The sequence below is a fragment of the Myotis brandtii genome, unplaced genomic scaffold (assembly GCF_000412655.1).
Source record: "Myotis brandtii unplaced genomic scaffold, ASM41265v1 scaffold123, whole genome shotgun sequence".
NCBI lineage: Eukaryota > Metazoa > Chordata > Mammalia > Chiroptera > Vespertilionidae > Myotis > Myotis brandtii.
In genome coordinates this window covers 1029986-1043422 of record NW_005354291.1, presented here as the reverse complement: position 1 = coordinate 1043422, position 13437 = coordinate 1029986, and the positions used below count along the sequence as shown (strand labels likewise).

At 43.3% G+C, this 13437-nt stretch overlaps 1 long non-coding RNA gene across 1 annotated transcript in view; it reads left to right on the top strand.

The window, feature by feature from the left end:
• The first annotated feature begins 8705 nt into the window (after positions 1-8705).
• Positions 8706-13437, top strand: part of LOC106724878 — a 27428-nt gene continuing 22696 nt past the window's right edge. Inside the window, exons 1-2 of the long non-coding RNA XR_001360715.1 lie at positions 8706-8721; positions 11431-11614. This is a non-coding gene — a long non-coding RNA (uncharacterized LOC106724878). The remainder of the gene's footprint in view (positions 8722-11430; positions 11615-13437) is intronic.

The following is a 13437-nucleotide window of genomic DNA, read 5'->3' as shown; positions in this document are numbered from 1 at the left end:
CCTGAAATTCTCCAAATCTCCTTTCATATACCGGTACAAAATATGAATGAGCTTATAGTATGGAAAAGGAACCAAATTAGTCACTTAAATGTCAATTCTGTGAATGTCATTTTAATCAAAGCATTTGAAATCCCCTTCTCATTATTCTTCACAGCATCTCTCATAATTAGTAAGAGCTCTGAGTCAGTGCTCTGGTGTTAGAAAAATGAGTAATTGATAGCATATAACTGAAATACCAGACCATAAAATCATTGAGAAATGTAGCCTTCTAGCAAGTTGACTTCTGCGAACAAATCTCCATCGAGGTTTTATTTTTACCTCAGGCTTTGTTTGATCTATTGGAAACCACAAGACTTTGAGCGAGGGCTGAAGACATCACAAGAATAGCTTCTTTTATGAGATGATTCTTCTCATCATTGCACCGAATTCTCGCAGACTATGCTTCATCAGTGGTATAGTGCTGGAGGTCACCGAGCTCTCAAAAGCCCACAAATGAAGCCAAGGGCATCTGAATGGAAAGCAACGTTTCTTCTTTCAACTTTGGCAAACTGCATTTCATATATAAGAGCCGGTGTTTCAGGGAGGAGAGCTTCTTTCAAGGATAACGGAGAGCAGATATTCCACATTGATATGGATTCTCCTGCTTTAAGGAAAAACTAACCTTGAGGGTGCGTTCTATGGTATGGACACTGTAATATTTATCTACCATGCGCTATCACATTTATCCAGTATCACCGCTCCTCTCTTCTGGGCAGGAAGTTGAAGCTTAAAGCTGTTAAGTAACTTACACAGCTAGTAGATAGAAAGGTCAAGATTCGAAACAGATTTAAGTCTGATCCCCCAAATTGAGGCTGCTTTCCTATGACATTATGCTGCCTCTCAGAGAAATACATTGGTGAAGCAAGAAAGAATATTGTGAACATAAGAATTACCTAATTCTTGTTATATAATGCACTTTAAAATGGGATTTTGAAAGGTGTGTAATGAATTATTCTGTTCTAAAATTAAAGATATTCCTATCGGGCACTTTAATAATTATGATAGTTATAAGGGGATCTTATTCTCATTCTTTATGTTCCTGGGGAAAAACAGCTATTTTCCCACCTTGTTCTCATTCTTCCCTGGGAGGAGGATGACCACTGGGAGATCGCTGAGGTTGTCATATCCTCTGACCCTCCCCCAGGAGCCCTCTGGATATGACTCAGGCACTTCCTCAACTCAGGCCCTTGCCCTGTTGATCCCCCTTCCTGGAACATGCTTTTTCTATATATCGAACTCCCCCACCTCCAAGTCTTCATTCAAATGTTGCCTTCTCAGTAAGGCCTACTAGGACCATTCTATTCAAAATCACATACTGTTCACATCCCCCTCCCCAATCTCACTGTCCTCCACTGTTTTGTTTTCCATAACACTTGCTATTCTCCAACGTCTATAATTCATTACACTTATTGCTTATTGCATGCCTCACCAACTGGAATGTAAGTTCTTTGTGTGTTTAGTTCATCGATGTTCATTCCAAATGCCTGAGACAAATTTGTTTAACGAATGAACAAATGAGTGAATGGGAAACTATGCATTTCTATACCTTTTCTATTTCCTTCCATTTCTGTTTGCAAAGCAACCAATTTACTGAGTTCTGTTTTCTTGTCAAGCCATGCTAAGAACAGCAAGGAGCTGGCAGCTCACACAGACCTTCGACTGCATTCAAGCACTTTCCCTGGAGCGGTGACTCAGCAGGTATGTTATTGAAGACGACTGTTTTGCATGGTCTACAGATGTCTCCAGCTTTCCAGCCTCTGATATATACTCCCTTTTCTCTATACTATTAGGATCAGGAAAGGTAAACAATTTTAAGTTTTCCTTTGAAAAGATGCTCAGCTGTTCCTGCATTTGGTGATGCCTGCATAGTCCAAGGCCACCTCGAGGGAAACAAATAGATCTAGAAAGGACTTGGAGAAATGACCTTCAGTGAAGCCCTCTTTGTAAGTGAGTTTGTGGTTTTTTCAAACCCACCCCCAAGGAAATAAGAATCACATCTTCTTCTAAGGTTATCTAGATCAGTGGTCAGCAAACTGCGGCCCCTTGAGTGTGGCTCTTCCACAAAATACCACGTGCGGGCACACACGTACAGTGTGATTGAAACTTTGTGGCCACACTCAAGGGGCCAAAGAGCCGCATGTGGCTCTCGAGCCACAGTTTGCCGACCACTGATCTAGACAAAGTGGCTCTCTCGTTCTCTTCAATAGCCCATCCCTGCACCCTCCCTTCCCTTCTACTTTCTGACATCTGTGTTCAGAGGTTCCGTTTTCACTCCTGACCTGAAACCCTCCTGCTGCATTTTACCTCGACTTTGTCATTTGCTCACAGACGTAGAGTGTGTTGGTGATGTTTACCATTTGGGTGCATTTACACTTAGATTCCCATCACAACAACAACAGAGAGTTGGCCTGATAACCCAGTGCTCTGAAATACATCGATTTTTCCCTTTTATTTCCACACAGATGACATAGAAGTTGCCAAGTTTCCTTCTTCCATTTTCCATATGAGGAAACAATATTTCAGAGAGGTGAAATGATTCACCTAAAAGTACCATAGCTATAGAATTGCTGCACCACGTTTCAAACTATTTTAGTCTGACTCCAGGGCATGATACCAAAGATTTCCAACTACCTCCCCAAACACACGCCTCCTGCTATCCACTGACTGTATTGGAAGTGCCGAGCGAGGCTGTGACTAGTGAGCTGTAACGTACTTCCCAGACCCCCTTGCAGCTCGTTATGGCAAATGCAATGGGGGCAGTGGAGGTGTGGGCCACTTCCCATGGGTGGGTTTTCTCAGGATGCTTTTTCCCCTTATCCAGGTAGGTCACGGGGATGAACCATCCAGAAAAATACTAGATTAGTCATCAAGCTGGGTCCCTGCATACCTACTTTGGACTATTGCCTGAAGAAACAAACAAACACAACCGTATTTTCTAAGTCCCTGAATCTTTTGGGTGCGTTTGTTACTTCAGCTTAGCTTTCCCCAGTTTATACAAACCAGATGGGCATTTTGTTTGAGCATTTTCAGAGCTAAGAGGTTTACTACTTTTTTAAGGCATTGTCAAGGTTAACTTTTTAAATGTTGAGTCAAAATACTGTTTTCTAGTTTTTTCCTTTAGTGTAACCAGAATTTTAGCACACGTCGTCAGCCTAGACCTGCAAATATTGGACCACAGCTTAAGGGCGACTGAGTCTCTTCCCTTTAGAACTGGCATTAGAGCAGCTGTGCTTTGTAGACACAAAATCATCACTGACACTAGAAGCTGCCTCTCCCCTAAGATGTGCTGTACTGTAGGGCACTTGGTTTCGCTTTTTTCTTTTGCTGCTTCTTTTCAGGTCAAGAGAGTGAAGCCATGAAGATATTCTCCTCAGGGAATTCTGGTTCTGTTCTCTCCTGATTCAACCTTGTCATCCAGATGGACTCAGATAAATCAGGTGAAATGGAGGTATTGGGGAGTAGGCCACAGGATTAAGCTAACTTTCTATTACAGGTGCTCTCTTAAAGAGAGAGAAAGGGAGGGTGAGCGCGTGATCCTGGGTGTCCCTTTACCAAGATCTGTGAAGAGAGAAGCCGGTGTTGAAAAGCCCCCAAAGGGTTGGAAAGCTGTGGAGTGGCTCCTTCCAAGAAAGCATTTAAATGCCTTTCCTTGTTCAATACCACTCCCAGGGGAGTCCCTGACTCTCAGCTGGACCCTTTTTTTAATCCTCACCTGAGAATATGTTCATTGATTTGAGAGAGAGGAAGGGAGAGAGAAAGAGAGAGAGCAACATTGATGTGAGAGAGAAACATCTATTGGTTGCCTCCTGTACATGCCCCGATTGGGGATTGAACCCATAACCTAGGCATATGCCCTAAATGGGAATAGAACCCACAACCTTTTGGTGTACAGGAAAATGCTCGAACCAACTGAACCACCCGGCCAGGGCAGGACCCTTTTTGCCTGGGAAATTATCCTTTCCCTTTCCATTTGCCACATGTCGCTTCTAACCAGGACTTTCCCATGCCTCCACAGTTGTCGTGTACTCACCTGAACATGGCTGGTCAATATTTGGCTAATTGTTTATTCTCCCCCAATTTTAAACTCTTGACCAAACACCTTTAATGTGATTGAATACAAATGTGTCCCCTGACTGGTCCTGCTTGATCCCTATCCTGGAAAGGTACTAAAGGACAAGGATGATATGAGGGTTTTAAAACACAAGGTACTGAAGTAGAAATTAGTCTTCAGTCTCAAAAGCTCATCCTAACGTGACAGGCGGGCAAGTTTTACTAAAATGCTGTGGTTCCTAAAAGCAGACATAATGAATTTTTATGTTGACACAGTGGGGATTTCAGCTGGTAAAACTGCTTGGACTCTCAGTGCACGCCACCTTTGTAAGACTCCTTATGGAAAAAGATGGCGGGGGACAGGTGAGACAGTGAAGACAGAGAGCCGGACTGACCAACCCACAGACCTTGCCCCCAAACCCTCAGCAGAATGTCTTAAGTTGAGAATATTGGACAGGGCCTATGAATCCATTGGCTGAGAGGATAACTATCTTCTTGCTTATTTCATCCATCTTCCATCCCCATGACCTCTCTTTGTTCATCCTACCATGACTCACTTTTCTTCTGACCAACTAGACCTCATCCGGATGTTTCAAAAGACACATCAACAGCTGAGAGCAGCTAAGCCTTCTTTGTCCACCGGAGCTGTCTGGATCCAGACAAGAATGCAATTTCCTGGGCACCGTGCTGTCCATGTCCTGTAATGCTCTCTCCTGTTTTCCTTAGTGATGATAAATGGGCCCTTTGTGACTGGAAAGTACACACACACACACACACACACACACGATGTAAATGTAAAAGAAGAAGATGTTTCCCAACCAAACCCCAAACCCCAGGGCTAAGATACAATGAGTTCTTTCACTGGAAAGGTCAGTAACTAAAACCAAAAAACTTGGTTTGTCACTGGCCTCTGCTGTGTCTGCAGTCATGTTCAAAGGTGATACCAACTTCCTTCTTGAGCCAGGTAGCAGCCCCTCCTCCCTCTGCCCTGACTCCGTGAGTTTAAACTAATTATTGGTCTTCATTAGGGGACTAGCTGGAGTCAGAAGGCAGTAGGAAAAGCAGTTTGTCCCCAGGTGCACTGCCCATTTCCTTGTAAGGCACAGTGACAGATGCAGGGAGGCCCTCCCAGATGGGGCAAAGGCACTCGGAGGATGCAGGTCCTTCTCCTTTGGAGGACTTTGCTCCTTTCCAAGTCATTCAGGTAGCAGACTGGGACTGACTTCTGTGTCCTCCTTTCATCCTTTCAACACCCAGCCCTCTCCCACTCCGTTTCTCTTTTAGGCCTCCATAGAAAAGTACCTTTAACTCCTGCCAAACCTCATCTTGCTGTTAAAGGTTTTCCTCAATGGTATGTACTTCCAGTATAAATTTTGAAAACTTCCTACTGACTTCTTTCATTTGTGCACTCAGAAGAAAGTTCCCATTTGCCTTTCAATGTCCATTTTTTTCCTTTCCTGGAAAAAAAAGGTATGCAACTATGACTGAGTGGAATAAATGATGTAGCCTGACATGGTGGGCCTAACGTTTGACTCTCAGTTCTACCACTTATTATTTGGGTAGCATAGTCAGTTATTTAACTTCTGAGAGGTCCAGGTTCTATATGAGAAGATCTCAGTAAGAATACCCAACCACTAGGCTCAACTGGACAGATCTAAGGAAGAAAACAGTGTTGGTTATTGGGAGTGTGAAGTAAGATAATGCAGGGGCAACTACCTGGCCCGCAAGCAACACTCAATGTGTTTATTAAATCTTAAGGGTAAAAAGGGAGAAAATATTTTCCAGTGTTCATTTCTATTCTCCATAAGATTCTGAGTTAACTCCTCATGGAATCCTAGAGCAGGAGAGGATATTAGACTCATCTAGTGCAACACCTTTATCACTTCCAAGAAAGAGCACCGGGTGCCTCAGAAGTTAAACTGACTTGATCATCAAAGAGTTCCCACCAGAGGCTGGACATGCACCCAGGGTTCCTGAGACCATGTCGGCAGTCTTTGCCCCACACTGTCTCTCCCCGTTCACCAAGTTTTTCTCTACCTGATTTATTTTCCTCTAATCCAACTTAGTTTTTCTCTCAATTCTAGCATTCTACTCTCCCAGTTCCTTTTAAGCTTCTTTAAGTTATTAAAGGAGCCAAACATTTTATCTTTCTAAACTTTCTAAAATATACTAATAAGAGAAACAATTACATTTTATGGAAGCTACACAATGGTTTAACCACATCATCTCAACTTTCCTGTTTTTGAGGCGTTCCCTCATGCTCTTATGAAGTTCATGGATAATGTGATCCACATTTGACACATCCTCTTAGCAGGGGTTGGCAAACTACAGCTTGTGGGCCAAGTCTGGTTTGCCACCTGTTTTTGTAAATAAAATTCTATTGGAACACAGTCACACTCATTTGTGTGTGATCTATGGCTGCTTTCTGAACAATGGCAGAGTCCAATAGCTGTGACACAGACCGTGGGACCCACAAAACCTAAAATATTTACTCTTTGGGCCTTCATAGGTAAAGTTTGTTGACCCCCACTCTTAACATCAACTTCAGCTTTCTTCAAATCCCCTTTCCATACATGTTCTCCGAGAAACAATTTTCCACAAACGACTAGATTTATTTTCCCAGAACATTTTCAAAGCATTTGATTATTTGTATCTGCATAAAAAGTACAGTAAAAATTTTGAAAAATGATGAAAAGGCACAGAAAATAATATAGCATTTAGCTATAATTTTGCAGGCAGAGATATCTACTGCTAGTCTCTGAGCTTTTGTCTAAGGACGTATTTGGCCAAGAGGGCCAGGCCCATTCCTGGGCATAAGAGCTTCCTTAGAGTCTTCAATAAACAATGCAGTTTGCAGCTGAGTTTCAAGGGAGAGAATGGAGATAGAAAATTATTCTGCATATTACAACAGGGAAATTTTAAAATTCTTCATCATACTAATAATGTTTATTTATTTATTTACTTATTTTATGCCTGTAGGAAGGAGGATGCTGATGAGGAAGAAAAGATGAACAGCAAAATGGAGAGACCAAGGGACTTGCAGAGAGAGAGAGAGAGAGAGGTGAGGATTATTTAGTTTTAAAGTTGTAGAGTTCTTCTGTTATAAACTTCCCACCATCTCCCCTAAACCAGTAAAGTCAGTGCCACCTCCAAAGAGCCTGGGTAAGTAGTCTACTTGGCAACTCACCCGAATGGTAGAAATTGATGACTGGTGTCACATGGTGTGGACCAAGCTTTTCACATGCAGGGTAGTGACTCCATAAACACAACAGTCTAGCCAGAGCAGGCAGGCGATCAGATAAAGGAGCCACCACGTTCATCTACCACTTTCAGAAATTCAGATCACTCTTGGCAAGGGCACTGGACTTTCCATAAAGTGTGGAGTCAGGATATTTGATTGTCTAGATCATAAAGCCAAGAAGAACCTAGCTGATATGTGGACCATTAAAAATCCATGCACACTTCAGAATACATACAGCCTTTGTGCATGAGGACTGGTTTCTTTACAACTCAGTCAAAGTTCCACCTGGTTATTTCTGGAAACCTTGTACAAGAGGATACAAGTGATCTAGCTGTTTTCTCAAGGACAGGAAGTGGGAACCAATAGACAGGAAAGAGTGAGTACAAGCTACATTATTCACCCGTAATCCCCTAAAGCCTGTAGCAGAAAGCCACCCGGGAAAGGCTTTCTCCTTCTGGAAAATTATCACAACATCATCACGATCCGTATACCCTTTCCAGGCCTACCATGCTCACAAGTGCACAATCCACGTAGGTACCTTGTCCACACACTGCAGCCACACCATTTGACTTCATGGATAAGAATAAGTGGCCTACTCTATCAATGCAGAATGGCTCCTGTGGAACACGAATGGAAGAGATTATCCTCTTACAACCCTAGATTTTTCCTTATTTCCTTAAGAGCTTCCTTAGAGTCTTCAATAAACAATGCAGTTTGCAGCTGAGTTTCAAGGGAGAGAATGGAGATAGAAAATTATTCTGCATATCAAAACAAGGAAAATTTTAAATTCTTCATCATACTAAAAATGTTTATTTATTTACTTATTTTATGCCTGTAGGAAGGAGGATGCTGATGAGGAAGAAAAGATGAACAGCAAAATGAAGAGGCCAAGGGACTTGCAGGGAGAGAGGTGAGGATTTCCAGTGTTCATTTCTATTCTCCATAAGATTCTGAGTTAACTCCTCATGGAATCCTAGAGCAGGAGAGGATATTAGACTCATCTAGTGCAACACCTTTATCACTTCCAAGAAAGAGCACCGGGTGCCTCAGAAGTTAAACTGACTTGATCATCAAAGAGTTCCCACCAGAGGCTGGACATGCACCCAGGGTTCCTGAGACCATGTCGGTAGTCTTTGCCCCACACTGTCCCCATCAGTGCCCCCCCACACACACACACACACACACACTCCATCATGAACATAATTTTAATAGATGATCCTTTCTATAGTGTGTATTTAAATCTTAACACTGCTTTAAAATTGATAAATATTTGCAGACATTCCATATTTCTGAAATATCCTAAGTAAAAGCATTTCTTTTGTGATTCTCAAAGGCTAAAACTGGACAGAAACCACGTATTTGCAGGCTGATCTCACATAATAAAAGAGTAGGTAAGTAGCCTTTTACTGTGACATGGTCTGAGGGCCGCCCACCCCAATGTTCTCTGCACAGACTTTGTGATCCATTGATGTACTTCTACCAAACGTGATGAATTTCTCTGCGTTGAAGCACCAGTCCCTGTCAGTCTCCTGGGAAGGAGTGGCCCCTTGGGAAAATCTCATCATGGGCCTCTTGGAACATAAGCTCGCTGGTGGCTCTCCTTCCTCTCAGATGGGGGCCAAGGCCTCTCCCGGGCGTGCCTGCTCTTTCGCTGCTCCCCCCCCCCCCCCCCCCCCCAGCAGCTGGCCCCGTTCTCAGCAGCCATAGACAACCCTCTGAAGGGCACCCTTTCATGACATTGTCAGCTCCTGGCACCCGACCCTCCCTCCCAGACAGCAGGGCCACCTCCTCTGCCGCCAGGAGATTAACGCAGCTCAGCGGAGCACAGCTGGGCCTGCGTGAACGGATGTGTGTGTCTTTACTCATCCTGCCTGTGTTTGCCCCCTCTTCCTTTATGGGGTAGCATAGCAGCCCAGCACATCATATGTTCCGCACTCCACACCCACTGCTTTCTCTTCATCCCGGCTATTAACAGCCTCCGTTCCCACACAGCCTGGGCTTTGGCCATACGGCACCAGGGTCCTGCATGAGCTCTGCCCAGCCCTGTCCTGGCACCCGGTTCATGTTTTCTTTGTCTGGAATGCTTGTCCCACCCTTGCCTGTCTGAAAAACACATACACAACCCTAAAGGCCACTCAAATACTAACTCTGGCCTTCCCGGGATAGTTAACTGTGTCTGCTTCAGGGTTTTCATTAGCATGTTGGGCAAACTCTTACAGCATTTATAATGATGTAGACTTTTGTTTATTTTCTTTCCCTTCCTCTACATCTAGGCACCCAGAACAAGGACCATAGTCATCTTTATACCCCCCAGAACCTATAATAGTGTCTGGCTCCTAATACATAAAGAACTAGTTGAATCAGTAGAATATAGTAGTTCCTAACACTCTAGTGAGAAATGCTTTATTAGAGACTTTAGGGGTGATAATTAGCTATAATTAAGCTCTTCACTTCAAAATTGGAGTGAGAAAATATATAACCCAGTATTTCCTCTAAACTCCACTTGCTTAGGTCTGATCGTGCTGATTCATATCACTCTTGAATATCTTCTAGCATTTTCAAACAATATGCCCCAAACTGAATTGCAGATTTTATCCCCTCAATCCTTAATTTTCTGGTTCTCTCCATATCAGTTCATGGCAATTGCATTCTTTCAGTTGCTGTATTTTCAGAAGCCAAATATTTTGGAATTATGGCTGACTCATTCCTTCCTCTCACACTCATACCCAGTGCATTAGCAGCAAATCCTGTTGACTCTTCCTGCAAAATAGCATTCCTTCCACTACCACCTTGGTGCAAGCCGCCACGAGTGCTACCTTTATTGCAACAGCCTCCTCGCTGCTTTGCCTGCTTCCCCTTTGCTGACCTCCCGTCTGTGCCTCATGGTCTATTCACACAGCAACTTGAGTGGTCCTTTGAAATAAATCAGATCACATCACTTCTTTGCTCAAAACTCTCCAATGGTCCTTTTCCCCTGAAACTGAACCATGCCTGGCATATAATAGGTGATGAAGATTTCCCTAATGAATAAAATAATATTTAAGCCTTAGTATAAAAAACAGAAGCCAAGAAACTGCAACTTATCATTGTTTGGTTACCTAATAAGGTATGTGATATGAATTACTACATTTTTATGTAATCATGTTTTTATATCACCAAAATGTTCCCGAAATATCTAGGTAAAGATAGTCTCTTTCTGCCTAGCGATACATTGACCACAAAATAACCGTTTGGTTCTGGCCAGTCACATAGCTCTCAGGGACTTGGTTTCTTCAGCTTTAAAAGGACAGAATTGAATTAAAATATTTCCATAATATCTTGTCATTTGAGATATCTATCAATTTTTTTCCATGAACTTCAGCTCTTTAACTGTCTCTAAACATGGGTGGACCTGCCCTTTCTGAATAGCAATTATTTGATCTGGTTTTGAAAATGTTCTGGTTAATCCACAGAAGAAAGCAGAGTGGCTGGGAGAAGAATCAGGCCTGGCTGGCGGGGTGGTCAGTAGCCCAGCCCGGACGGAACCAGCCTCCTGGGCGACTGGGCGGAGGAGCATGCGTGAGGCTGGCTGTGAGCACAAGCCTTGTCCGCCGCCACCAGGCCCTTTTCTCTCTTGAGATCTGGGCCAGGGGCTTAGCGAAGTGTCCTTGACTTTGGAAATTAATGACAAGGGGTGAATTTTCAAGTGTAGCTCCTTCGCACTTGTTTGAGAGATTGTGTTTGCACGAAAGCTGTTTTAACACGGAGGTTGTCTGCAGTAATTTGCTCGGAGATATATTTAGACAGGAAGCTAATGTAAGATGAAGTCATCGGTGTCAACTCTAACAGGTTTTTAAGTGATTGGGTAGAAAGGTTGTTCACCCAGCCTTTGGGTGAAACCTTATGCAAACAAATCAAATATAAAAATTATTAAAACATCACCTTTCAGTATTTTTATATTAAATTGAATTCACTTTTCAAAACATTTACAGTGTAGTGTAGGTAGGTTTCAGATTCAACTCCTTATAACCTGCAATTATTTGTGTGGGACTTATATTTGTCATTTAAGAGTGAGAAAACTGTCTTTCTGCTTATGTAATTTTAAACTTTAATAATTTCAGCTCTCATAATCAGAAGACAGCAAGGCAGTTCAAATATCTCAGCTTCAGCCCAGTCACTACCCTTCATCACAAATCGCTCAGAACAATTTTCCAACTCATTGACAACGTTCTCCAGTTTCTGCTGAGTGATTTTGCAATTTGCTTCCATCATCCGTGCTGGGTTCCTCCGAACAATGAGCCTGCGGTGAGTAAACAGACACTCGCGTCCATCGTGCCCCAGCCCAGAGTTAATAAAGCCATAGTGTGCACTGAGCTTATAAAGACCAGACCTAGATAGGATCATTATCTGACTTAATTACTAATGTAAGCTATAACCCTGCTTGTAAAAAGTTCCGGAGTTACAGAAATGAAAGTGTAAGTAGTCAAGCTTCTTCCTCTGTTCCTTCCCTCTATCCCTAGGGCCACGTCTGGAGGACTGCAGTTCTTAGTTCAGTATCTTTGTGAAATTTTTCTCTACTCACAAACACCAAGCAAACATACTTATACACACAGTATACATAAATATGATTTAACCTTCCTTCCTTCCTTCCTTCCTTCCTTCCTTCCTTCCTTCCTTCCTTCCTTCCTTCCTCCTCCCTCCCGCCTTCCTTCCCTCCCTCCCTCCCTCCTTTCCTCCCTTCCTTCCTTCCTTCCTTCCTTCCTTCCTTCCTTCCTTCCCTCCTCCCTTTTTCCTTCCTTCCTTCCCATCCCTCTCTCCCTTCCTTCCCTTTCTTTCCAAAAATGTAATCTAACACTAGTCATTATCCTGCTAATTCCTTTTTTGTCACCCAACAATCATCTTAGAGATCCTTCCATGATAGCAGATACAAGTTTGCCCCATTTGATTAATTGTCTCTCAGTATTCCAAAGCACAAAAATATTGTGATTTATTCATTCTCCTACTATTGGACATTTAGGTTGTCACCAGTTTTTCAGGGTCATCAGTAAAGCTGTAGATGAGGGAACAAGGGAGGAAGAAAGCAGGGCCAAAGAGCAAAAAGAGAATCAATGGGTGCCATTATATAACTAAGACCTAGATGTCAAAACACAGTCAGCATCAGGGTTAGCAGGGCCTTTGAGAACTGAGAGCTGACCTCAGGCGACGACCCTTCGTACATCATGCTGGCAGGCCTACCAGCTGGCTGAAGGTCACTGCTTCGTGGGTGTTCAGAAGTCATGTAGTACTTCAGCAGACAACAGAGACTATGGCACCCCCTAACTCACTGTACCCTGAAGAACATATAAAAGGCCCTCCTTTTTGGCTTACCGTGGCAGAGTTCCTTGGCCAGTCTGAACCTCAGCACCTCCTCTAATGCTTTGTTAAGATTCCTGATGCCATTGGGTTTCTGAAAAGGCCTGAGATTTCAGCCTGCCTAGAGTTCTACTCAGAACCCTGGGGTCAGTTCATTCTTCCCAGGATTCTCATCCTTGTCCTTCAGACCTAGCCCCTAATGCAGGCCCTCCTGCTCACCAATCTTCTGCTCTGCCTTCTGTGGCCCTTTCCTCAGCTCCTCGTGCACCCAGATGAGCTGGCATCAGAGTTCTCTGCACCCTCCACCCCTACACAGAGCGATTCCTCTGTGACTTCTGCTTTTTGTACTAACGCCTGGCCATCTGGAGAAAGCATCATCAACCTGTAGTCTTTTCAGGGGTCATGAAGGGCTGCTCAGCCTTCATCTTCACCATTTCTGGGGTTGGGTCTGAGGATGGAAAGAGGTTGAAGAGATCAGAGGTGAGAGAAGGGTTGACATTTTAAATAATATTCATATTCTCTTATGAGTGCTTACTGCTATTGCAACAGCCTCCTCACTGCTTTTCCTGCTTCCTCTTTGCTGACCTCCCATCTCTGCCTCATGGTCTATTCTCTGCACAGCAACTTCAGTGGTCCTTTAAAGGGCCCCTGTCATTGGGCTATACCAGTGGTCAGCAAACTCATTAGTCAACAGAGCCAAATATCAACAGTACAACGATTGAAATTTCTTTTGAGAGCCAAATTTTTTAAACTTAAACTATATAGGTAGGTACATT